This window comes from Manis pentadactyla, chromosome 9 (assembly GCF_030020395.1).
Source record: "Manis pentadactyla isolate mManPen7 chromosome 9, mManPen7.hap1, whole genome shotgun sequence".
Lineage (NCBI taxonomy): Eukaryota > Metazoa > Chordata > Mammalia > Pholidota > Manidae > Manis > Manis pentadactyla.
The window spans coordinates 12,955,405-12,980,195 of NC_080027.1; the positions used below are offsets into that span (position 1 = coordinate 12,955,405).

General features: G+C 49.2%; 2 long non-coding RNA genes across 2 annotated transcripts; one reads left to right on the forward strand and one right to left on the reverse strand.

Moving 5' to 3' along the window:
- Positions 1-2,066: 2,066 nt before the first annotated feature.
- LOC130684797 (uncharacterized) lies at positions 2,067-8,931 on the reverse strand. Its single transcript, XR_008999141.1, has 2 exons — positions 8,216-8,931; positions 2,067-2,610 (listed from the first exon to the last, which is right to left on the reverse strand). It is a non-coding gene; the product is annotated as an uncharacterized LOC130684797 (long non-coding RNA).
- A 5,702-nt stretch (positions 8,932-14,633) lies between these two features.
- On the forward strand, positions 14,634-22,780 carry LOC130684798 (uncharacterized). The gene is made up of 3 exons (XR_008999142.1): positions 14,634-15,216; positions 21,704-22,086; positions 22,262-22,780. It is a non-coding gene; the product is annotated as an uncharacterized LOC130684798 (long non-coding RNA).
- The last annotated feature ends 2,011 nt before the right edge of the window (positions 22,781-24,791 follow it).

The following is a 24,791-nucleotide window of genomic DNA, read 5'->3' on the forward strand; positions in this document are numbered from 1 at the left end:
CTGCCTCTGCGCTCGCTGCCTGAACGCCTGCCGCAGAGCCCGGGGAGGCGTATTTATAGTGAAAAGACGGCTCACACCACCTATTCCCATAACCCTCCGCCCGCTTTGTGAGGGAAGCAAAAATAGTCCCCGGAAGAGTTAAAAATAGAATCTGGATTACAAACCCTTCTAGACTTTTTCGTAAATTTTATGCAACCTTATTATGTACTCGGAACTATTTGAAACTTTTTAGCAAGTAGATTTGAGCTGAAAATTCAGGAAAAAATCTAGTCACATTTAAATAGACCAAACAGCTCACGGACATTACTTCGGACTTTTTTGGTAGCTTTTTCATACCCTTGGAGTACATACAGTACGCACTATTTAGTACTTTTTTAAGGAAGGCTCAAATGGGTTTGCAGAGGCTTTGCCTTCCGTTATGCGAAAGCGTCAGACCGCAACCATTTTGGAGGTGTCAGTTTTCCACAAACTGCCTCGAGTCCTGCAGGTTGATTCTGTGCTTATCACACGCGTTTAGGTTGCTCTTTTATGAAAGAAATCCAAGTAGCTGTGTGATCTGCTTCAGAATTTAAGTGTGGACATTCACTTCTAAAATGGTCTCAAATAGCCATAATACACTGACCCTCCCGCAAGAGGTGCAGCCCCAACTCAGAGCCTTTCTATATCTGAGGCATCGGGGTGACTTGGATTAGTTATTTTACATGGTTAAAGTTGTTTTTGTTGTTACGAAATGTCAGCTAGACCAGGTACCTTTGGGTTAACTACTTAGAGGTTTAAAATGAAGCCTAGGTTAACTTTCTGATCTGTCCAAACGCGAATCGTTGCTAAGCTTCCAGGCTTCTCTCATTAAACTTAGCAAAATCCAAGTCCGCTGTCAAAACCTCAAGTGTCCTCTTTAAAGTGCCCCAAACGGCCAAGGTTTAGCTTCCAAAGACACGGCGACCTTGGGCAGCCAGTCTGGGAACGTTAACGTGTTCCCGTGTTTTTGAACCTTTACGAGTTTGCTCTCCCAAGTCTGTGTTTTGCAGATATCGATAGAGATATAAATTCTAACTCCATTTTCAAGATTTTTAAATTGGATACGGAATAAAACTAAAGGCTTTTGTTCTAACCCAAAGCTTTTTCCTTACACCTAGGCTTGAGCAATTTTACTCTTAAAACATCCCCGGAGCTTCCCACCTAAAGAGCTGACTTAAGCACCGACATCAGCCCCGCCGCAGCGTCTCGAACACTGTAGAGTCCCCGGGGAGAGAAAAGGGATCTGCCTCCCCGCCAAGGCATGGGTATTTGGAAAGCATGATGGTGCCGAGGTCGCGAGTCACGGGTATCCACGCGGCTCTAACGTCTGCACGGAAAAGCAGGGGAGGGGTGGGCGCAGCCCCACTGGCTCCAAAGGGTCGGTCTCCGGAGCCCAGACCCCAGAAGCGAGGCCGGAACAGGTGTCCGGAGGCCCCAGCGGCCCCGCGGTCCCAGGGGGAGGACAGCGGGGGGAGGGGCGCGGCACAGGCACCCATTCCCCGCCCCCACCCCGCGCAAGGATACGCAGGTCGTGAGCCGCCGCCTCCCTTTGTGAAGCGCCTGCTCAGGGCGAGTGGGCACTGCCGGTTCTAACCGGCTTTAGCCGGTTTGGGCCGCCTCCGCGAGCCGTGGCCGTTGTCGCAGCGCGCCACTGCGCACGCGCGCCCCGCCGCAAGGGCTTGGCCGGGGTTGGCGCGTCGGGGGACCTGGGCCGGGGGCTTCATGGGCGTCTTTCTGCCCTCGGGTCTCTATTCCTGATCTGCGGCCCTCCTTCCCGCTTCAGCCCGGAGCTACCTTTCCGTCCTCTTTCCTGTCCTTTGTCATTCCTCATTGTCTCAAAGTCGTGCATTCATTAGAGTCGCACACACTCCCCTGGTCGTAGCCAAACGCCGTTTACTGTAACGTCCCCCGGGTGCTTGCACCTCACCAGGTCCTACTAGTCTAGAACGCTCGAGGCGGAGGGGGTCTCCGATGGACCTGGCAGCTGCCTTGATTTTTTGAAAAGAAACGAGAAGCAGTGAGATGAAGTGGAAGAGCAAGGGGCACAGTGGTTTAAGCTAGGAGCCCAGGACAGGATGGCGATTCCCATCCCGTCTCACCTCCAGTCTTTTATTTCTAGAATCTACAAAATGGCAAATGTCTTTAGCAGCAAGTTCCAAGACGGGAAGATGGAGTACAGCGGCACGGTGAAGGTCGGGATAGCAGCCAAATGACATCAGGGTTGTATTCTCCGTATTTTAAATCCCCCCTCGACTCCAGTAAATGACGAAGGTTGTGAAGGGGCGGGGCGGGCCTGGGGGGCTCCAGCAAACGAGGCGCCTGGTCGGGGAGCCGCCTCCCCAAGCCGTTGAAGCAGGGCTCCGAGCGGGCCCTGGCGCGACCGTCCTGTCCGGGCCGGCGGTCCCCCCAGCTCCCGCCCGCCCCCGGGAGTGGGATAGTGCCGAGGGGCAGACGGCGCCGCTCAGACAGCCTTGGTGTCTGCTCTGCACTGGAAACTTTTTCGTGGAATTTTAGTGCTGGAGGCAGAAAACCGAGTTGGGTCACCTCATTTTACAGATGAGGATTTAGGAGCCTGGGGATTTTGTCATTTACCTAAAATCTGACACAGCCAATTAGTACTGAAACCAATTGTTGCATCCCAGAATTTGACCTGGATGGTCACTCCCTCCCCTCCCTCCCCGCCTCCCACTGCCATGGCCTCTCCCAGCACCCGAGTCCCCTCCCCTACCCGTGCTTTCTCCCACTCTGGAGCTGACGAAATGAATGAGCATGAGCCCTGAAGTGCTTTAAATAAATGCCAGTGTCACTAAACTAGTCATTCCATTCCCTTAGCATTTTCCTCATACTTTTAAAATGGCTGTGTATTTGGTTAATTCTCCCGGGTTTTGGGGAAAGAAATCAAGATTTGAATGAATCTCTGCACTCAGGAATCTCTCGTGCTGCAAGAGATAGCCTGCCAAGGCCAGAGAGAAAACTATGTATTTTTCTCCAGTTGTTAAGTGAAAAATGTTGTAGAGAAGATTATGGACACTAACTCCTGTTTTTACTGTTTAGGCCCAAACATTTACTTCCTTCATCTCTCCTAGCTTTAGCTTCACCAGTGTCTGGCGGTCTCCAAATGATTCTAATTCCCTCCTCCTCTTCTTTGTATAATGAGGCTCCTCAGGAATATTTATTTAAGCAAGATGGCCTAAAATTGCCATGTTCTTTGGTGAGGACATACCGACAAATATAAGAGGGCAAATCCATTTAGCTGGATGTCTCATGCTCTCATCTCTCCACCCTCAAAAAAGCTAGGCTAAAAATAGGGCCTTTGGTTCTGTCTTCTGGCAATGACTCCACTGACAAACACCCATGTGACCTTGGACACTGACCCAAATAACTTCTCAAAATGAGGAGATGAGACGAAGTGATGATGCTGATTCTATAAAACAGAGTCAACAAAGAGATGAGGAGAGAACATGGAAGATTTTCTAGGCCACCTGGCTATGGCTTTAAGGAGGTGGGCACTGAAAAGGACTGAAGTAGCACAAATTTAGAATCAGGTCTCAGGCCTGTGTCAGCAAGGCCCTACCTAATCCTCCAAACTCATATCAGGCCAGAAACCTCCAGAGAATGCCAGAACCTACTCCATCTCCTTCCCTGTTTAGTAAAGCCAGCTGGGCTTACTTAAGAGACAAGCTCCCGAGGCCCTTCATTTCTGAATCTGGGGTCCAGAGGCCAGTCTGGGTGCATCTTCAGCTACACCTGGATTTTCCCCAGGCCTCTTGGGTTTAATTTTATCTAATCCAGTGATTTGTATCTAATCCTGCACTACCAGAGATTTCTCTGGAATGCAGTTCAAAAATAAAAGGAAAGGGAAATCCCCAAAAAACAACTTTTTTGTTTTCTAAAGACGCTAAGAATTTGCAGTTCCCAGCCTGCTCCTCCTGCGCACCTCCAGAGCTGATCTTTGGGAAAATGACTGCACAAATGTTCCCTCACACCCACAGAGATGACTCAGCTTGAGCTCCATTATAATGAAAAGAGATCATTGTTTTCTAGAGGACTTTGAACAACTAAAAATACACCCTGGAAAAGTTTAAAATCAACCCTGAATCCCTCCAGACGCCCCATTAGCATGCAGAGTGGCAATTCCAGCAAAAACAAGTTAAAGAGACTAGAAGTGGCTGTGTCACTGGCCTTCCCCTAAATGCTTTCGGAAGAGGCAGCCCCTGGCCTCCCCTCGCAGGCACATGACCTCACTAGGCAGAAGAGTAAGGGAAACTCCTCTTATGTTCCTGAGAGAACCATCATCTCCTAAACGTAGAGGAAGGATTCTGGGTGAGCTAGAGTCCTCTTTCTGGTAGGGAACAAAGGAGAAAGTATCTTGAAGGATCACTTCTCCACCCTCAGCCACGAGCTCCCTGCTGCTAGCTCCCTTCTTTAGTTTATTCACCACACAATGTCCTTGGCACTGGGCCTTGCAGCCTGCTAGTGGGTGTTTGCAGAAGGCCTGGCTGTAGAAACCCAGCTGCAGCCCCGTGGCTGCGGGAGGGCAGGGTGACAACAAAGGGCAGAACAGAAGGAGGCTTTCCAGAGAGCGGCTATGGCCCTTTCTCCACAGGCTCAGAGTTCTGTGAGACCCCCTCACCCAGTGTTCTAGACCTCCCTTCCCCAGGCTGTCCCCCGCCTCTGGCCTCTCCTCCTGTCCCAGTTAGTCCTCCGTGGAGACTTTCTACCAACCTCACCTACAGTCCACCTGCTTTCCTTGGTCCCTGTGTGTCCCTGGTGTGTCTACAGGACAGTAAATCCAGCATACAGCTTTATTTTCTGTAACATTTATTAAGAGCTGCTCTATGCATTTTCCATGCCTGATCTCCCTTCAGTTCTCACAACCACTGTGAGGGTAATGCTGTGATTACGCCCCTGGATGGGGGAGGAAATTGAGGCCTAGGATGTCCCTCTCGGTATCACTAGTGCCTGGCACACAACAGAAGCTCAGTATGTGTCTATTGAGCAATGACCAAATGAGTAAACTGGGCCAGCATCTCTTTTGGAATTAAAAACCCAAGCAGAACATTGAAAGAGCATGTGTGGTAGATGCTGGAAGCGCAGCACGGCTGAGTGGCTGACCACTCAGCACCTGTGGGGCTGGAAAGGGTACAGTATCCCCTGTCCTGGAATGTCCAGTCCAGAGACACTTGTGAAAAATAAGCTCAGTCATAATGTGAGGTTTTAGCAGTTCCTTGTGCTGTTTAAGTATTGGCATGTGTTCAGAAGGCAAGAAGGAAGTGATTAGGCACAATCTGAGTGCTTTGGTAGGAACAAAATGCATTTAGATTTGGCATAAACACGCTACCCATCAGGATGGAGAGAAATTGAAGCAGGGGGTACTGCTTCCTTCTCTGGGGCAAATCACCTTAGGTCTCCACGGAGCTTCACTCGAGGCCCAGCCCTGCTGTCATCTGCTGCATGACTCATGGCGGGAGGCGTGCGTCCAGCCGCCACCTGTGCTGGGGCCTCTGGTTACTCACCCACTGGGGCCTGCTGAGTGGACCCTCAGAAATTGCCTGAAGGAACAGTGAGGCTTCCCCGTGAGTCACATCCACATGCTGCATCCCTGACCTGCTGGGTCACCCACTTGAGGTCCTTGGCAGATGTGTGTGTTAGCACCACATACCCAGCACAACGCTTATTAAACATTTCACGCTATCTACACACACACAGTAGTGTTCATTCACACTAGGGCAGAGGTCACCCAATTCTAGGACCTTTGCTGGAGGTACATGCCAGTAAAACAGAAGCCCACAGCATTGTGAGTCCTTCTCTGGCGCTAACGTAATAGGAGAGCCAGACAGAGATTGAGAGGGAATGGACCTCAAAGGTCCTTGGTGGTGGGAACTCACTAGGAAGCAGGGGAAGCAGGAAGGGGAGACAGGAGTGTGGTCTGGGAGGGCTTGAATTTCCCAGACGGGAAGTTTGGACGCTGCTCTTTGAACAGAAGGACAATGTCTGAGCTGGGAGAAGCCCTGGTTTTGGGAAATATTGTGTGGCTGCTCTTTGCCAGGTGGCTGAGCAGGGAGAGGTGGCAGAGGGGAGGGCACTGGAGTCGACTGTCATAGCCCGGGCCAGAGGTCACGGAGGCCTGGACCAGGGTAGGTGCTGGCCTGGGACAAGCTGAAGGAGCAGGTAGGGAAGGCCTGCCTGATGGTCCCTGGGCTCCCACACTGGTCTCCTCTGTCTCTTCAGCAGCTGGCCCTTCCCACACTCATGTTCTCTGCTCCTGATAACACACCTTTTTGGAATGTACCACCCTGACTCTTCAGAAGAGACTCATTTTCATTACCTGCCCACATGTCACTCCTTGGAAAAGGCCTCTCTGAACGGCATCTCCGAAGTCATTCCCACCCCAGAGTTACTCTCTGCCACAGCACAGCCTGCATTTCCCTAGATGATGATGTTTATTAACAGGTGCCCCTCACTGCTCTGGAGGTCACGGGGACTCCAGGCTTTGCAGCCTGGTTGCTAGGAGGACGGGGTGGCACTGCCTCCCGTGGGTGGGCAAAGAGCAGCCTCAGGCTCACTCGTGAGCAGATGGAGGAGGGGCAGGTCTGTACCAGCCTTGCTGAAGGAGAGCCCCTCCCTGCTGTGGACAGAGGGAGCGGACGCCGTGCAGATGTCACTTGGCCCTGTTTGGTGACTGGACTTTATTGTCCGAGGCTGGAGGTCTGGCCCCTTCATTCCAGCCGTTAGTGTCCAGGGAGAGCCTAAGGCGCTGGCTGGAGTTGGGGGCCCAGGGCAGAGGGAGGGGAGAGAGAACAGAGAGCTCCCCGGGTCACCGTGGCTCTGCTCTCTCCACAGAGGTCACTTCTTCCAATTGGGAGCTTCTAGAAATGAGTATAATATACAAAATACTCCTCCCAAGAACACAGAGCATCCAGATAATTCCTAGGGAGAAATGGTGTCCCCCCAATGTTTAGGGGCCCCGGGCCTGTTCCAGCCCTGCTGCCCGGTATCCTGAGGGGGACACCCCCATGCAGAGCTGACCTGGCTCAAGAATACTGAAACGATGATGTAAGCTCGAACTCCTTCTTTGCCTCCCCAGGAGCAAGACTCCTGGGGCCGCTGGGACCGTTGGTGGTGGGGGGAGAGGCGAGGAGCTCTGGTGTCCAGGCAGTGTTGGCAATGCAGTGCCAGGCCTGCTTGAGGTTCTGACATGTCCAAGTCAGACGGGCCTGCTGTGGCTGTCACTAAGCTCTGAGGCTGCCCAGGGCCTCTTCCGCCTGCAGCCCACACAAGCAAAAGAATTTTGGACTCAGCACAGCCTGGGAAGGAGGTGGAGCTGAGAACAGCATCGGCTAAAGAGCCTAGTGGAAATTTCCATGACCATTCTGCCCAGGCAAAGACTTCAACTGAGGTCCAAGGTGTAGAGACCTGGGGACTAGAGATCGTCAGGGCCACAGAGGGTCACTCTGCCTCATTCTGCCAGATCTTCATCACCTAATGCCCCACGCTGAACCCCTGAACTGGACCATAAGTCTCAATCAGTCATGAACCCTCTGTGTCCCCTTTTTCCAGTCCTGTTTGCTGCCAGATCTGTGATCATGCGACACTATGCTACTTCTCCCCCAAGGTCATGCCAATTCTCCCTGCCAATGGAGGCCCCACTTTAGGAGTCAGGTTGGGGTCCCTTTCCTTCTGCAAGCAGCCTTCCCTGCTGAATGGTCAGTCTGCCCTGCAGATTCCTGTGGCCATTATGGCTCAGTGACCTCTCAGCCCTCCTTTGGTCCTGGAGCCATCAGGCATTTCCCCCCTTTCTTCCACTCAGCCTAAATGTCACCCTTTTTGGTGAAGCCTTCCTTCAGCTCCCACAAAGACCATAGATCTCTCTCTTCTCTGCACACGTCCCCCACCCCATCTGGTCCTACAACAATGTGAGCATTAGAGAGTGGTCATGGTGACAGTGGCCCTGAGAGTCCTCACACTCAGTCCGAGCCTGGTTCCTCCACTGCTGGCTCTGCTCTGTGACATTGGTAACTTTCTTGACCTCTCTGAATCAGGCTTATCCCTCAGTGAAATAGGAATGACCTGTGGAACACCCCCTCCTAGGGTTATGAGGTTGTCAGTGGCTTGGTACAGTGCCTGACTCAAATGATGTGACTTATATATAGTGGCTGTCACTACCGGCTAGGGTATAAATGATGGCTGTCACTACCTGCTAGGGCTCCCTTCCCTCCAGCCTCCAGTACCAAGTGCAGCGCAGGGCATGCAGGCCTCACACGCAGCCCCGGATCTGTCAGGAGTCAGGCACATCTCCAGAAGGGGTTAAACACTGGCAGTGACTTTATCACTGCCTTGGGGAAGGAAGGAAGCACAGAAGGTAACAAAATCAGGCCAGAGGCTGGGTGGAATTTTCCAGTGCTCATAAACAGGACCAGTCAGGTTGCTAAGGGAAGTCACCGTGGAAACGGTCATGTGTGCCTGCCCTCTAGTTATTCCAACCTGGCTCAAGGACCACGACACAAGCTCCAGGCCTCTTCATTGGCTACCACCTGACTCTGGCCACCAAACCTGGCAGGAGATTGGCCGAGTGCAGTTGCTGGGCTGAAATTAGGCCTTCCCCACCCACACCGGGAAGCCTGCTGGAAACTGTTTTTGAACAGGAGGAGGAGGGAAAGTAGGCTGCCAAAGATGTTGCTATAGCAACTGCTTTCCTTTCTGCCCTCCTTGGAGTCAGCAGTAGACTTTTTGTTCTGGAAATACTTTTCCAAAGGCATGGGGTGTCAGCCATTTTACACTGACCTAACCTTCTTTTGAAGGGGGAATGCCCTCACCTTCCAGAGTAGGCAAGGAATTTCTGAGCTTCTACTTGTGGGGTTCTTTACCAGTCCACCCCTGCGGGCCTTGGTTTCTTTTTGGGCAATGGGACATTCATTCTGAGACTACTTGCTAGGGCTGGAGTAAGGCTCCCACTGGATCACGTTTGCAAATGCTCAACGTAAACTGTGAAGCTCAGTGCACTTGCCACATGTCTTCAATTGACCAGCACTTGACATTAGCTTAGTGTGAAATGGCCATCTGAGGTGGAGTTGGGGGCCCCACAGGCTTGTTTAGCAAAGCCCAGAGTCATGGACCCGGGGGTTCCTTTGGAGTCTATGCCCTCTTCTGTCACCAACTGCCTTCTGGGTCTGTTAGCAGTTCACATTGCCCCCAGGGACTCATTTTCTCATAAAAGGATTCCTCTGTAGATGACCTCCGGAGGCCCTTTCCAGGTCTGACATTCCCTGACCCTAAGTTAAAGGGCTGCCTGCTTTCTGCAATAAATCGGTAAAACTCCTTATTCTCATAGGGGTAGAAATACAGCCAACTGCCTTACACTGAGCAAGGGCTGCACATGCATGAGCTCAATTCCCAGCAAGCAACCTTAGGTTTCTGCATCACAGTGATGCCGGGGTTCTTGTTGCGGAGTCAAAGAATGAACTTAGCAAACAGTGAAGGTAGGAGAGCCAGGGAGACTTTTATTGAGAGATACAGTGAGAGGACAGAGTTCCTGGCGTGAGCGTGAGCCCGGGAGGGGACAAGAGAGCCCGTGGTGGTGCATTGTCTAGGGGATTTATAGGCGGTTGAGAGACAAAGAGTTAGGGATGCAGACCCACCAAATGGTCTCTAAATGTTTATTTTTAAGGAGACACTAAGTTTCTTATCAGGTTTCTGGACTATTTTGCAGAGTTAACATAATAAATTTACTGCTTTGATCCTTTCTCAGAGTAACAGTTTTTTGGTTTGGGAGTATATTAGTCAAGGCTGCTTGTCTTGCTTTCAAGGTGAGTTGAGTTATTGACTTGATTAGGGCTGGAGGAGGAAAAGCAGCATCTGGGTAAAGCTAAAGATAAACTGGGTTTCTTTGCAAGCTAAAGTAAATTTTATAATAGCTTTATTTAATTGATACAAACAAGGCATGGGCTGTGCTGAGGTACTTTCTTATCTGGGGGATGTTCAAACATTCCAGGCCAGGTTATTCCTGGCTTTTTAGTTTTAGCTAATCTCCATTGAAGAATGTTTGTATTCTTAGTTTGATATTGTACATTAGAGAATTAATGTGACTATGTCTTTGTTTAATTGTTTAATATGGAGTTTTGGTAGGGATCTTTTTCCGGAGGCCTTCACCCAACTCTGACTGCACCCACGGTCCTTGTCTCATTAGCACCTACCCATTTTAAAGATGAGGAACTGATGGCCCAAGAAATTAAGTAAACTTGCCCAAGGTCACACAGCCAGCAAACAGCAAGCTCAAGATTTACAGCCCAGTGGTGTGGCACGTAGCTATCTTTCCAGACACCAACTGAAATGAAGATGAAAATAACATGGGTCTATTCAGAGTAGGTAAAATACTGGGTGGAGAGGACCCTGGACTAGGAACCAAAAGCCCTATGCTTACTCTAGGCTCTGCCACTGGGTCACACTGGTTACCTCCAGCAAGTCATTTTTCCTCTGTTGGCCTCAGTTATTTTTAATAAATAAGAGATTACACCAGATCTCTGAGGGCCTTTCTAGGTTAAACACTGAGTCTTTGAGAAAATTATGGAAAATCGCAAACATACGAAAAAGCAATTAGAATAGTTTAATGAATTCCCATGTTACCCAGCCTCAATAATTACTAAGCCCTGGCCCCTTTTGTTTCCCAATCCCCCAATACCTTCATGCCCTGGATTATTCTGAAGCAAATCACAGATATCATATAGACTCATCTGTAAAAAAGTTCTTTTGACATAACTGCATTAGCATTTTAACACTTAAAAAAATTAATGATACTTCTTTAATTTTAATCTTCATTTATACAGTTTATCTCAAAAAAAAATTTCTTTTGTAATTGGTTTGTTCAATTGGGACTAAACAGAGCCCATACATTTCCTTTGAGTATGTATCTCTTAAGGCCCTATTGATATAGGGCAGGGACCTGAGAGAAGCATCATGATTAATTTTCCAAACCACCTAAGATACAAACAGTATAACAGATTTCATCTTAAGGCTAAAATTCCATTTTAAAAGCCAGGACGTTAGGAGGTAAGATTCCTAACATACTCTTTAGCAAACAGACAATAACTCAGCCCACTATCAGGGCAGGGCAGGCCATCTTGAATGATGTGTTTCCAGAGGGAAGCTGCTATCCTGGGGAGGAACCTGATCAATAAATTTCTTGTGTTAAGTTTATTTTGTGGAACTGGCCGAAGGACCTATAAGACAGGAAGGGAGACATGGTGTCCCTCCTGGAGCTAAGAATCTTGAGACCACTTGATAACTACACCCCTGGCCCTATGTTACATTCCTGAAAAATGCTCAACTTAATTGTGTTTTGTTTCTCTGCACTTTTCCAGTGGTAATTGTCTTTTTCTCTGCTATTTCATTTCAAGTCTTCACTTAGTCTCTGCTTTACTCCTGGTAAGTAGGGAGAGGCTGCTGAGAGCTCAGGTTTGGATCTGGAGTTCCCCAGTTGCCTGGGTGACCCGACCTGGATGGAGGGAACTGCAACCCCAGGAGCCTGCCTGAAAAATGTCCCTTCTTTGGGATGTTTTCAGAATATAATCTCACTCCATTCCGTGCTCTGTGGCTCACGAATCCTGGGGTGGTAGGGGCTAGTCCCCATGCTGTGCAGATCCAAGCTGACAGGAGAGGCCAGGTAACCCTGGCTTCCAGAGCTGGTGAGGGAAGTTTCCGTGTGCCCAGAAGTTCAGCGAGCTCCTGCTCCCTCCCTCTGCACTTTCCTGCTCTCAGCTGCCTGCAAGGCCGCTGCCATTCATTACAATTCTCGCTCTAATGAATTCCTTCCTTACCTACACTCTTCCAACCTGCTCCAGAATTCTTTCTCATTCAGAGTCAAGAACCCTCCCTGGTGTGCAGGGAGAGACCACCAGATGCAGCTGCCTGGCCCCACTACTATTTTCTATGTTTGCCCTCCCCACCTTTTTGCCCCTGTAATTTACTTGCTGAGGAATCTGGATTGTTTGCCCTTGGAATTTTCCACACTGTGGCTTTTGCTGACATATCCTGTGGTGTGGTGTGACATACTCATCTGTCCTCCCTGCATTTCTTGTAAACAGGTGATTAGATTGAGGGGCTTCATCCAATTTGGGTTCCTTTTTTAAAAATAAGCATATTTTATAGACAGTGATGAAACATTCAGTTTAAAAATAAAATTATTAGCCATGTAAACCGAAAAGCTGGGAGCCACACTGCTCTGAAGGGAATCTTTGGTTCTAGGCCTCATCCCTGGGTCTAGCCAGAGTCCCAGAAAACTCCTTCCTGGACCCTGCAGAGCAGCGCGTGCTGAGTCACTCTTGGTGTCCGAAGAACTGCTGCTGCCGCAAGGGTCCCTGAGCAACGCCTTCAGTTAGGATGCTGCTATGGGCAGCTGCCACATCTCTATATAAAGACCTATGTGAGATATTTCTTATGTCTTAACTGCCAGCAAAAAATGTGCTTTTCCTGAGGAGTCGGGCTGCTTTTCCTTATGGACAAGATAAATTACGTAACAAACTCTGTTCCCTTTTTCTTTGGCTCCCAGTTGGCACAGCTGAGGCAGTGATACAGGACCATATGGACTCTTTCCGGGTCTTAAAAGCCTGCCTGAACTTTCTCTAATTGATTTTTTATCTAGTTAGCTAGCTATCTTGCTCTCATTGATGTTTAAAAGGTGACTCCAACCCTTGTGTAGAAGGCAGATATAAAGAGAGAAAAAAAAATCAGTAGCAGAGCAGGACTTGGCTTAAATTCTTTATATGATCCTGCAACAGAACTTCATTTGTTCAACAAAGCACAACTAGTGACGTAATCACATGACAGTCCCAGTGAAGAGCAGCAGTGTAAGTCTGAGAAAGTAAGATGGTGGGTTAAGGGGAAACACAACAGGGGACCAATCTTAGGTAGGGTGGACTAGGAGGGTGACATTTAAGCAGAGTTGAAGGATGAGAATGAAACAGCTTTGAGAAGAGATGCAGGAATTCCAGAAAGAAGGAAGAATGGGAGGACAGATGAGGTCAGGGTCCCAGTCATTTCCCCCTGAGAGGTGGGACACTCCCCAGCTGGGAGAGGGAGTTTCCTTCCCCTCACCCCACGCAAGAAGTCTCCCAACAACAGGTCATCTGCCCTCAGCTTGGCAGCGTGAAATATGCAGCTGTTGTTCCTGCCCCCAGATTCCAACCACCACCTATGTTGAAACATTCCCACAACCACCTTTGTGGGCAAGGCCCCAGGTCTTCTGCCCCTTGGGCTTAACCTTAGAGACAGCTCCCATGAGCCCTGGCTTCCTGCAACAGACTTGCTGTGCCTGTGAGGCCTACACTAGGGGCTATGCCAACAGGGCGAGAGCCAGGTTTCACCTGGACCAGCCCAGCCCCAGGGAGCTAAGCCCCCTCTCCTGCCTTGCCTCCAGAGCTCAGCCAGAGAGCAGAGCTGGGAGCTAGAGGTTTTCAAAGCTCAGGACTCAGCTTTCACTGGGCGTTGGTGCACTAGTCATCTCCAAATACCTTAGTCAAGTTCAAACCAGAAGAGGCTCAGCTCCCTCTAGCTAATGGAAGTGTGGTCGGTGCTGGTGGGGGGAAGCCTTGGGGACTAATGGAGCATAGAAGAGGTGCTGAGGAGCACAGGAGGAGGGCTTCCACAGAAAAGTCATCCACACTTTCTGACTGTATCCTAGAACATCAACCGAGGCTTAGGGCTTGCTTTTGTCACGGCAAAACGTCATTATCTGGACTAGCACCCAGTCTCTGTCATATAGTAGATCGCTCAGTTGGCATTTGCCCTGTAAATCAATGGACCGGGCATAAGAGAGTGTTAAGAACATTCTTCCTAGTAATGGAGAGTGAGCTAGTGAGCCCCCTTATTACTGGGAGGAACCAAGGAGCTGCTGGATGGCCACTTGTCTGGGGTCCCCTCCTATGGGGTGGTGAGGGTCTAGAAGAGCCTTCCATCCCAGGGCCGTGTGACTCTTAACTCAGAATAACTTGGAGTGGGAGACCGGGTCCAAACAAAGCAATTCGCGTGCCTAAGATGCCTGCTCAACAGCTTCCTGCGCAGCCGCGGGCCTAGGAGAGGCGGCCTTATACCCCCAACCCCCGGGACCCCCACGCCGGAAAAGCGCGGCCCCGGCGCCTCCCCCTCTCGAAGCTGGGGCTGAAGAAGACAGCACCCGGAAGGCGGCTGGAGCTGACGCAGCTGCGAGAGTCCTGGGCAGCTCCGGCCCCCGAGAGGCAAGGCGGAGCCATGTGGGCAGCAATAGGAGCTCGCGCGTCACGGCTGCCTTGCTAGCCCAGCCCGGGGCCGCCGCCCGCGCCCCTGCGGCTGGGGGAGGTGGAGAGAGGCCCGCAGTTCCGGACCTCACCCCAGCCCCGGCCCGGGGCAGAGCGGAGCCCTCTGGCACACCGCTCCTCCTTTCCGGAGCTATCCCCACTTCCACCCCACCAAGCGTTCCTTGACACCCGATTCCCACGGAGGCCGAGTGACCTGCTCACTGAGCTCCGGGCCCTGTGCGGTCCCCCAGCCTCAAAATCCTTTTACTGCAAGTGCGAGGCCTTGTGCCAGACCCCACGCACTGGTTCTTGGTACTGGGGAGGCCAGAAAGTAGGTGAGGCTGAGAGTGGAGCTGGCAGACTCTCCCAGAGCAAGCATTCCGGAAGGGGCAGTTCTGAGGCAGCGTGCAGGGAGGGGGCGGTCTGGGCGCTGCAGGGCACTGGCTGGGATGTGAAAGGGCGTGAGCTAGCGGGTGGATCGGATCGGGTACCAGGGAAGGTCCCTGGCCCTGTACGTGCGTGGGCTGTTATGTGAGGGGCGGAGTGGGGACGGGACCACGGGGAGAAGCCGGAGCCTGAGGCCCCTAAGCTACCAGCCCCAGCAACGGTTTGAAGGCTGTTTTGGAGTGGGTGGGAGGGCAGTTACAGCCGACCCTTCTGAGGACCCACATTCCCCTTTCTCCTCTCAGGGACATGGGCCTGGGTGAGCTCCCGGGTGCTCGTCCCAGATGCTCTCTCCCCATCCCTTCTCAAAACCTGGGCCTCTCTTCTCTCTGCGCTCCTGCCGACACCCTCCCACCCCCCGCCACCCTGAACCCCGGCTGTGAGGGGCACAGTCTGATGACCCAGGGTTGCTCCTTTTAGAGCCCCTCTCTGCCCCTGGGCTCCCTCCCGGCCTGGAACTCCTTGGATTCCCAGTCTGTAAGGCAAGGTAAAGACCCTGGGAAGGGAGGTGCGGCGCTTTGGGGCGGCTGGGTCGGGAGGGCAGACCCGCAGGTGGGCGCGGCCCGGACCCCGACCCCAGGTCTCACCGGATCCTTCCGGCTGACTCAGGCCGCGTGGCGCCCCACGTGACTGTCCTGGGACACATCGTGGAGTCCTCGAGCTCCCGGAAACCCGTGCCTTCGCTCCCGCGGCGCCGGGCCCGAGCTGGCTGGGCCGGGCCGGGCCGCCCGTGCTCGGCGAGCTCCCCTCACCCTGGCGGCCCTGGCCTGCCCGGAGCCGCAGGCGGCGTCCGACCGAGAGGGAAGAACCTCACAGGGGCGCGCCCGGGGAACCCGGCCCGGCTCCGTTCCCCAACACTGCGGGTGGGTGGCGTGGCCCCTGATGCAGGGGCGCAGAAACGGGGTTTGAGCTGGGGCGCGGGGCCGGGGGCGCGGTGGGAAGGACCCTGTCTGTGGCTGGGGCTCGTCCTGGGGATTCGGAAAGACCCCGGGACCCGGAGTGCGTGAGGGCGTCTGTGTGCCTGCTTAGTCAGCCAGATGCCCCCTCCCGGGGCTTCAGCCCCTGCTGAAGCTGCCGCGACCACCTACCCCTTCCCTGCCCCCACGAGGACGCCTGCCCGGCCTGGGCCTCTCCCCGTTTCTCATACCCACTGCTTCCTCCCCTGATCCTCACATGTGTGCCTCTAGGAAGCGTTTGATAACAATCCTTGGTCCTTCCCCGCCCAGGACAGACCCAGGCTTCTCTGGGGTTACACCAGGCCCTTCAGGACCTGGCTTCTGCTCTCATGCCCCAGCTCCTCCTGGTGCCCCAGGCTCACCGCCATTACCCCCACCCCAGTTCTGGTGAACTCAACTTTGTCCTCAGATCTCAGCTCCCCGCTTGCAGCCTCTGACGACATGGCATAAGGGTCCCGCGGCAGTGCTCCCTGACCTTATGGAGAGAACTGACATTCCTGCTCCCTGGGGCAGGCCTCAAAACAGGGGCACCAGTGGCACCAGGGCCACGGTGTCTCCTCAGAGTTCAGAGTGCTGCCGCCCACCAAGTGTGGTCAGTACACTCAGTCCAAGCTCAGACCAGTAACTCTGGGAAAGCTTGGGCTCAGCAGAGGAGAATTGGTGAAGGGGTTAAGTAGCACTCCTCTGTTAAGAAATAATCGAAATTTAAAAATAAGGCAAAAGGATGACTGCCAGTCCCAACACATAGTAGGGAGACTGCTAAGATGTAAGGACGGATGTCAGGTAGAAAGATGGCCACCATTACCCTGTAGACTGCTGTCATCTTACTCCAGCCCTTGTTCTCTTTGAACTAGCTCTTCTGCCACACCCAAGCCTGCTTAAGGCATTGAGTAATCTTTATTTACTGACACATACTCTGTATTAAGGAGAGTCATGCTTTTAACTGAAAATTATGTACTGTGATGCTTTCAGAGACTCTCACCAAGATGTCCAGTTGAACTCGGCTGTCAGAGCTGCAGAGGCGTGTCTCGTGGGTTCACTTGAAACTCTGCCTCTCCCTGCAGATTCCTGGCTCCGCCCTGTGACTGATTCTTTAGAAATACCCAAGTATACAAATACTATGTTGTTGTAAAATTTAAACAGTACAGTTAAAGTCCTGTGGGCCATCACCCCATTCTAGGCCTGTCCTAAGGATGACTACTGTTATTCTGCAATATATACATATTGCAGTGTGCAGAATATACTCAAATTTATATGCATACATATATTAAATAATATGCTTGTGTGTTTATATTTACATACCACACACATATATACACACCCTGTTTAATATATGTGTACACACATACATAGAAATTCATTATTTTAGTGGTTGGGGGAGCTTTTTAGTAAAAGATATAGTGAAGATAACGTTTTGCAACTTGCTTTTTCTCATTCAAAAATAGGATTGGAGATCTATTTTGGTACCTTATTCAACTCCTAATGTGGCAGACATAAACCATAAAATACCTAGGAATAAATTTAAATTAAGAAATGTGGGAGGCTTTTTGTATTTAAAGATTTTATTTATAACAAAACAGAAGGTAATATTTACAACCTTATAATGATAGGATTTATAAAAATGAAATGTATGAAGTAGAAAGTGCACACACACACAAAAAAAAAAACAGTAGTGCTGTGTTTTTCCAGGTTCTTCTCTACCTTTTTAAGCATGTTTCTGGAATTAGCCTTTGGGAGTTAAGGAGCCTGCTTACAGGGAGTTGAACACGTCTATAAATAGTTGTGACGCAGTATGAGGCGTGTAAACGTGCCACCCAGTGCCCTGGGAACCTGCGTCAGGGAGACAGTCACCAACAAGGGGGAGGTTTTTGAGGGGGTGGGACCTTAAATGGGCCCGGAAGGATGAGTTGGAGGATAAGCTGGGCAGAATATTCCAGGCTGCGCACTTGATCTGGAGGTGGGATAATCATCTCTATGCAGCAGAACCCTGACAAGAGTGAGACTGAAGGCCTGTGAGAGGAGCGTGGGGCTGAACCAGGCAGAGGACCAGGCTGTCAGCTGGTGGTCAACGCCAGACCTAATGGCTCCAGTTTCAGCTCAAGAAACAGGAAGAGCCCAGGCTGTGACCCTCCTGTGCCCCCCGAGAGTGGGGGCCGTGGATCTCAATGCAGAGGGAGAAAGTCTGTAACAGGAAAGGGCCTTTCTTTCCAGAAAGGTGGTGCTGGGAACACACTAGGTGCGGGAATGGGAAGGACTCATGTGCAATGTCTCTGCTCCACGCCAGGGCACTGCCCAGAGATGGAGCCCCAGAACTCTGCAGACAGCCCCTAGAAATCAGTGGGAGCCAGTGGGGTAGGTAGATTGGCGGGCCTTCTGTCTCCACCCCCTACCTCATCAGTATGCAAATGGATGTGTTTGTCCTGAGCCACACCTCCCAGGTCTGCCCCCGCCAGAGTCCCTCTGAGGAGAGCACATTGCCCCCCAAGGAGCTGGGGCCTCTGGTGCAGCTGAGCCTGTGGGGACGGTGACACCTGCTCCCCAGAGGGAGGCAGGGCCTTCATCCCTCAGCCTCCTCACTGCCAGGCTGACAGCAGAGGGCCTGGCAGGGGAAGCAGAAGCCCAGAGAGAGTGGGGCCTGGCTCAAGGACCCTCCTTGAAGAAGTTAAAGAAGCAGGTCTAGAATCCAGATTTCCTGCCCCTCAGAGTTAGGTCAGTCTATGGCTGATCTTTTTTTTTCCCCTCGAGACTCTCCCAAGCCCCTTTCTTACTTGCCTAGAGTCACCCAGCAAAGGCATGTCTGCTTTAGTGTACCAGGTCAAGGTGTAGGTCTATCAGATCTCTTTTGGTTTCACCTGAACTCCCACCCTACCTCAAAAGACCTAATCAAAAATAGATTTATTGCATCACATAACTAAAACACAGGTTTAAAAAACCCAGGTTGAAAGATTATCTGCATCCAGTATGGCTGGACCCAGTGTTCTCAAAGCCTCTCTACTTTGAGGCTTTGCTACCCTCTGGCTTCCTTCTCGGACCTTCTCCCACCACTTGGATAAAGTGGTTTGTATTGTACATAATAAACAGGAAATGCTTGTTAAACTGGCTGAACAAGTATTACAAAACGGACAGTTCACTGCAATGTACTCATGCTGTGGAATGCTAGACTCAGAAGGGACCACAGGTTTCACAAGAGGTTTCTGGGAGGTATTTCAAGATTATCCAAATACTAGGTTCATCATACCACCATGAAACTGGAAGAGAAAGGCCAGCAACAAGGTTAAAGCAAAAGAGGCCAGGCCAGAAGGAATTCAAAGGAGGCTGTAACAGTCACAGGACCAGAGGACAGGAGAGAGACCGACCTCAGGCGTCTGGGAGTTGAAATTCAGTGTGAGTTCAGGAAACAGGCAATCTTCAGGGGCTGAAGGGGGAGGGAAGGGCAAGCAGGTTCTCTGCCCACCTCAGCCCTAACTCAAAGACAGGACAGCATGGCCCTGACTCATTTCCCAAGCTCTGTAACTGGAGGGCTTGCAGCGCATGGACCCAGACTGTGGCTAACAGAGGCCTTTCTGCAGCGTGCTGTCTCGTGTGCCTCAGGTTTGCATGGTGTCTCTAGTCCTAGCACTTTTCCGTTTTCCTGCTGAACCCTGCTGAGCTTTTCCAGTGTTTCTGGATCATTCTGGCTCTTTGTGATACTGGGACACAGTCACCTTGGGCAGGAGGTGGGCATTTTCAGTACGGGACTCTACATGTTTCCTGGCCTCCTGTGGGCCTCCTAGAGTGTGTGCTCTTCTACTGGGTATGCTCCCTGGTCACAGGGACCTCTGCAGCCTGTGGACATCTGTCTCCTGGGCATTCCTATGTCCCTGTCACAGGAGGTGTCAAGCCAAATGTCAACTCACAAAGTGGGGAGGAGGAGATAAGGCCACAAAATGAGCCTGTGGAATTGCAGGGCTTCCTCAAATTTCTAATCATGGCTTGTCTTTCTGAAGGGCCTGCATCCTGAAGCCACCCAGGAGCCCACCAACAGTTGCCTCATTAGAACAAAAACCATTCCTATCACCCAGGAAGTTCCAGTGGATTTTGGAGTTCTGTGTCAGGTGTCAGGGTTGAAGACCAAATATTAGAACAAAAGATGCTCCTAGTGTGCTCATCATTTAGGAAATTGTAAGGCTTTAACAGTCTGTGCCAGGAACTCAGGGCAGAGACCAGTATATTTTTTTCTATTATTTCACATGCTGCTATAAAAGGATATCATAGACTGGTGGCTTAAATAATAGAAATTTATTTCTTACAGTTTCAGAGGTTGGGAGTCCAAAATCAGAGTGCCAGCATGGTTGGGTTCTGGTGAGTGCCCTCTGCAGCTCGCAGACTGCTGATTTCTCATTGTATCCCCACAAGTTTGAGTGAGAGAGCTTTCTGGTGTCCCTTTTATAAGGGCACTAATCCCACTCATGAGGCTTCACTGTTATGACCTAAGTATCTCCCAAAGGCCCCACCTCTTAATACTATCACACTGGGGGGTAGGATTCAACATATAAATTTTGGGGGCACACAAACATTCAGTCCATAGCAAGTATATTTTGAAAACAAAGAAACCTGCATCGATACAATCCAGAGACCTTATTAAGATTTTAGGTTTTACACACACTCATTTGCGTGCCTGCATGTGTGTTGTATATTACTGTGTGACTGACCTCATGTAGATCTCTGTGACCGCAAGATACAGAATTGTTCCATCACTACAAAGATCCCATGATACCCACCCCTGTCCCTAACTCCTGGCAACTACTAAGTCTGTTCTTCATTCTTTGTAATTTTCTCATCCCATGAATGTCATATAAATGGAATCATAAAGTTTGTAACCTTTTGAGATGAGCTTTTTTTTCACTCAGCATAGTCCCCTTGAGATCCATTCAAGTTGCTTCATTCCTTTTTATGCTGAGTAATATTCCATGGTACGGACATACCACCATCAGTTTACCATCCACCCACTGAAGGACGTGGATTGTTTCCAAATATTGGCTACTACAAATAGGCTGCATGAACATTCACGTACATGTATTTGGGTGGACATATATTTTCATTTCTCTGACATAAATGTGCAGAATTGCTGGGTTATATGGCAAGTATATGTTTTGTTTCATTTTTAAAGAAACTGCCAAACTGTCTTCCCGAGTGGCTGTATCACTTGTATTTCCACCAACGTGTAAGAGATGCCGTTTCTCTGTATCCTCACCAGCATTTGGTGGTGTCACTATTTTTGGTTTACTGTTTGAACAAGTAGATACCAATATAGTGGTAACTGAGTTTTTACTTTGTACAATAGATGACAAAAAGTTGAGCAGCAAAGCTCAGCTGTAAGTAAGCAGGGTGAAGACCACAGGCTTTCCAGTCCACCCCCGTCTTTCTGAGGTTATTATCCTGTGTCTTCATGCAGTTCCTCTGAGATTTGTGTTGTTTTTCACTCTTTACCTTCTAGGCTAAAGTTGCCATGGTGTGGTATAAATTTAGAGGTTCTCTTCTGGCTTTCTGGATTTTAAGAGGCATCTGTGGTTCACAGAGGAGTTAGGTTCACCTATTATCGATGCCTGGTTGGTTGGTTGGGGCTGACTTGCATGAGACGGTCAAAGGCTTTTTACAGAACCCGGTCCTGGGTGGGAAGCAGTTCTTTTTCTAGATTTCCTTCATAGGCTCTGATAGAATCTGGACCTGAGTACCACCTTTCGAGTAAGCCCACCTACCATCACAGAGAGACCTAGGTGTCATCTTACCTAGGCTACAAGCATCCCCCAGAGGACACGTCAGCAAGCCACAAGCCCACCTTTCCCCTGACGCCTCCCCTCAAAGAGCCCGCCAAAAACCCTGGCCGTAAAAAGCTCTTAACCTGTTAAGAGACTTTCTCTTTCCTTTGTTCTGCTGGCCAGGCCAGAGGGGTCCCTCTCAGGTTCGGCAATGAACCTGCTTGGACTGTTGAGTCCACATCCCCTCTTTTTCTTTCATCTATCCCCTTTTTTCTTTCAGGCTCAGGCTCTGGCTGGAGTCTGGCATTGGTATAGAGTCCACTGTTGGCCCTGCCGCCACCCCTCAGGCTGAATGAAAGGCATGTGGATGAGAAAGGAGCCTTTGACAGGGACAACAACAAACGCGCCAGGTCTGGAAGGAACAGCTGGAATATGAGCTGAGCCCATCACTTCTAATAACAGGGATCAGAGCAGACACCACCTGTGACTCTGAAGGACAAGATGGATTCTATTTAGGGTTGTTTGTAGGATCAGTGACCCCACAACTTCAAGAGGGGCACGGTTACTGGACCGCTTCCTGGACTCTGGGCTCGTAAGTGTCAAAAGCCTGCAGCAATACTTAAGTTGACGAACGCTTAAGATACAGCTATAATAAGGAATATAGTCAAAATATTGTAACAACTTGGTATGGTGATAGCTGGTACCTAGATTATCATGTATATAAATGTTGAATCACTGTGTTGTACACCTGAAACTAATGTAATACTGTGTGTCAACTACCCTTCAATAAAAAATAATTATCTAAAAAAAAAAAATACAGCTATAGTGAGGTCATAAGAGAGTTTTGAATTCTTTATACATTGAAGTCCTATACATATAAGACCTTTTTTTTTGGTATCATTAATGTACAGTTATATGAGCAGCATTATGGTTACTAGACTCCCTCCATTATCAAGTCCCCACCACTTGTCTTCTCTGTGTTGTGCTGCCTTCCCTGTGCCCCCCCTACTTCATGTGTGCTGATCATAATGCCTCCTTCTCCCCCTTATCCCTCCCTTCCCACCCATCCCCCACAGACCCTTTCCCTTTGGTAACTGTTAGTCCGTTCTTGGGTTCTGTGAGTCGGCTACTGTTTTGTTCCTTCAGTTTTTTCTTTTTTCCTTTTTTTATTTTTTATTTTGATATCATTAATCTACAATTACATGAAGAACATTATGTTTACTAGGCTCCCTCTTTCACCAAGTCCCCCCCGCACACCCCATTACAGTCACTGTCCATCAGCGTAGTAAGATGCTGTAGAATCACTACTTGTCTTCTCTGTGTTGCACAGCCCTCCCCATGCCCCCCCTACATTATACATGCTAATCGTAATGCCCCCTTTCTTTTTCCCCCCATGTCCCTCCCTCCCTTCCCACCCATCCTCCCCAGTCCCTTTCCCTTTGGTAACTGTTAGTCCATTCTTGGGTTCTGTGATTCTGCTGCTGTTTTGTTCCTTCAGTTTTTCTTTGTTCTTATACTCCACATATGAGTGAAATCATTTGATCCTTGTCTTTCTCCACCTGGCTTATTTCACTGAGCATAATACCCTCTAGCTCCATCCATGTTGTTGCAAATGGTAGGATTTGTTTTCTTCTTATGGCTGAATAATATCCCATTGTGTATATGTACCACATTTTCTTCATTCATTCATCTACTGATGGACACTTAGGTTGCTTCCATTTCTTGGCTACTGTAAATAGTGCTGTGATAAACATAAGGGTGCATATGTCTTTTTCAAACTGGGCTGCTGCATTCTTAGGGTAAATTCCTAGAAGTGGAATTCCTGGGTCAAATGGTATTTCTATTTTTAGTTTTTTGAGGAATCTCCATACTGCTTTCCACAGTGGTTGAACTAGTTTACATTCCCACCAGCAGTGTAGGAGGGTTCCCCTTTCTCCACATCCTCGCCAACATTTGTTCTTGTCTTTTTGATGTTGGCCATCCTAATTGGTGTGAGGTGATATCTCATTGTGGATTTAATTGCCATTTCTCTGATGATTAGCGATGTGGAGCATCTTTTCATGTGTCTGAATTTCTTCTTTGGAGAAGTGTCTGTTCAGCTCCTCTGCCCATTTTTTAATTGGATTATTTGCTTTTTGTTTGTTGAGGCACGTGTGCTCTTTATATAATTTGGATGTCAATCCCTCATTGGATATGTCATTTATGAATATATTCTCCCATACTGTAGGATGCCTTTTTGTTCTACTGATGGTGTCCTTTGCTGTACAGAAGCTTTTTAGTTTGATATAGTCCCACTTGTTCATTTTTGCTTTTGTTTCCCTTGCCCAGGGAGATATGTTCATGAAAAAGTTGCTAATGTTTATGTCCAAGAGATTTTTGCCTATGTTTTTTTCTAAGAGTTTTATGGTTTCATGACTAACATTCAGGTCTTTGATCCATTTTGAGTTTACTTTTGTGTATGGGGTTAGACAATAGTTCAGTTTCATTCTCTTACATGTAGCTGTCCAGTTTTGCCAACACCAGCTGTTGAAGAGGCTCTCATTTCCACACTGTATATCCATGGCTCCTTTATATTAATTGACCATATATGCTTGGGTTAACATCTGGACTCTCTATTCTGTTCCACTGGTCAATGGGTCTGTTCTTGTGCCAGTACCAAATTGTCTTGATTACTGTGGCTTGTAGTAGAGCTTGAAGTTGGGAAGTGAGATCCCCCCCACTTTATTATTCCTTCTCAGGATTGCTTTGTCTATTCGGCATCTTTTGTGGTTTCATATGAATTTTAGAACTATTTGTTCCAGTTTGTTGAAGAATGCTGTTGATATTTTGATAGGGATTGCATTGAATCTGTAGATTGCTTTAGGCAGGATGGCCATTTTGACAATATTAATTCTTCCTACCCAAGAGCATGGGATGAATTTACATTTATTAGTGTCCTCTTTAATTTCTCTTAAGAGTGTCTTGTAGTTTTCAGGGTATTGGTCTTTCACTTCCTTGGTTAGGTTTATTCCTAGGTATTTTATTATTTTTGATGCAATTACATACAAGTCCTTTGTTGAATAGTTGATTTGTAAATATTTTCTCCCAGTCTGTGGCTTGTCTTTTTATTCTCTTAACAATGTCTTTTGAAGAGCAGAGGTTCTTCATTTTGATGAAATCCAAATTATCACTTTTTCTTTTATGCTCTTATTGTTGTTTCTAAGAAATCTTTGCCTAATACAAGACCACAAAGATTTTTCTCCTAAATTTTCTTCTAGTTTTTTAGTTTTAAGTTTTACACTTAGGTTTGTGATCCATTTTGAATTCATTTTGATATATGAATTGTGAGACATATGGCCTGAAGTTACTTAATTTCCCAAAATATATTT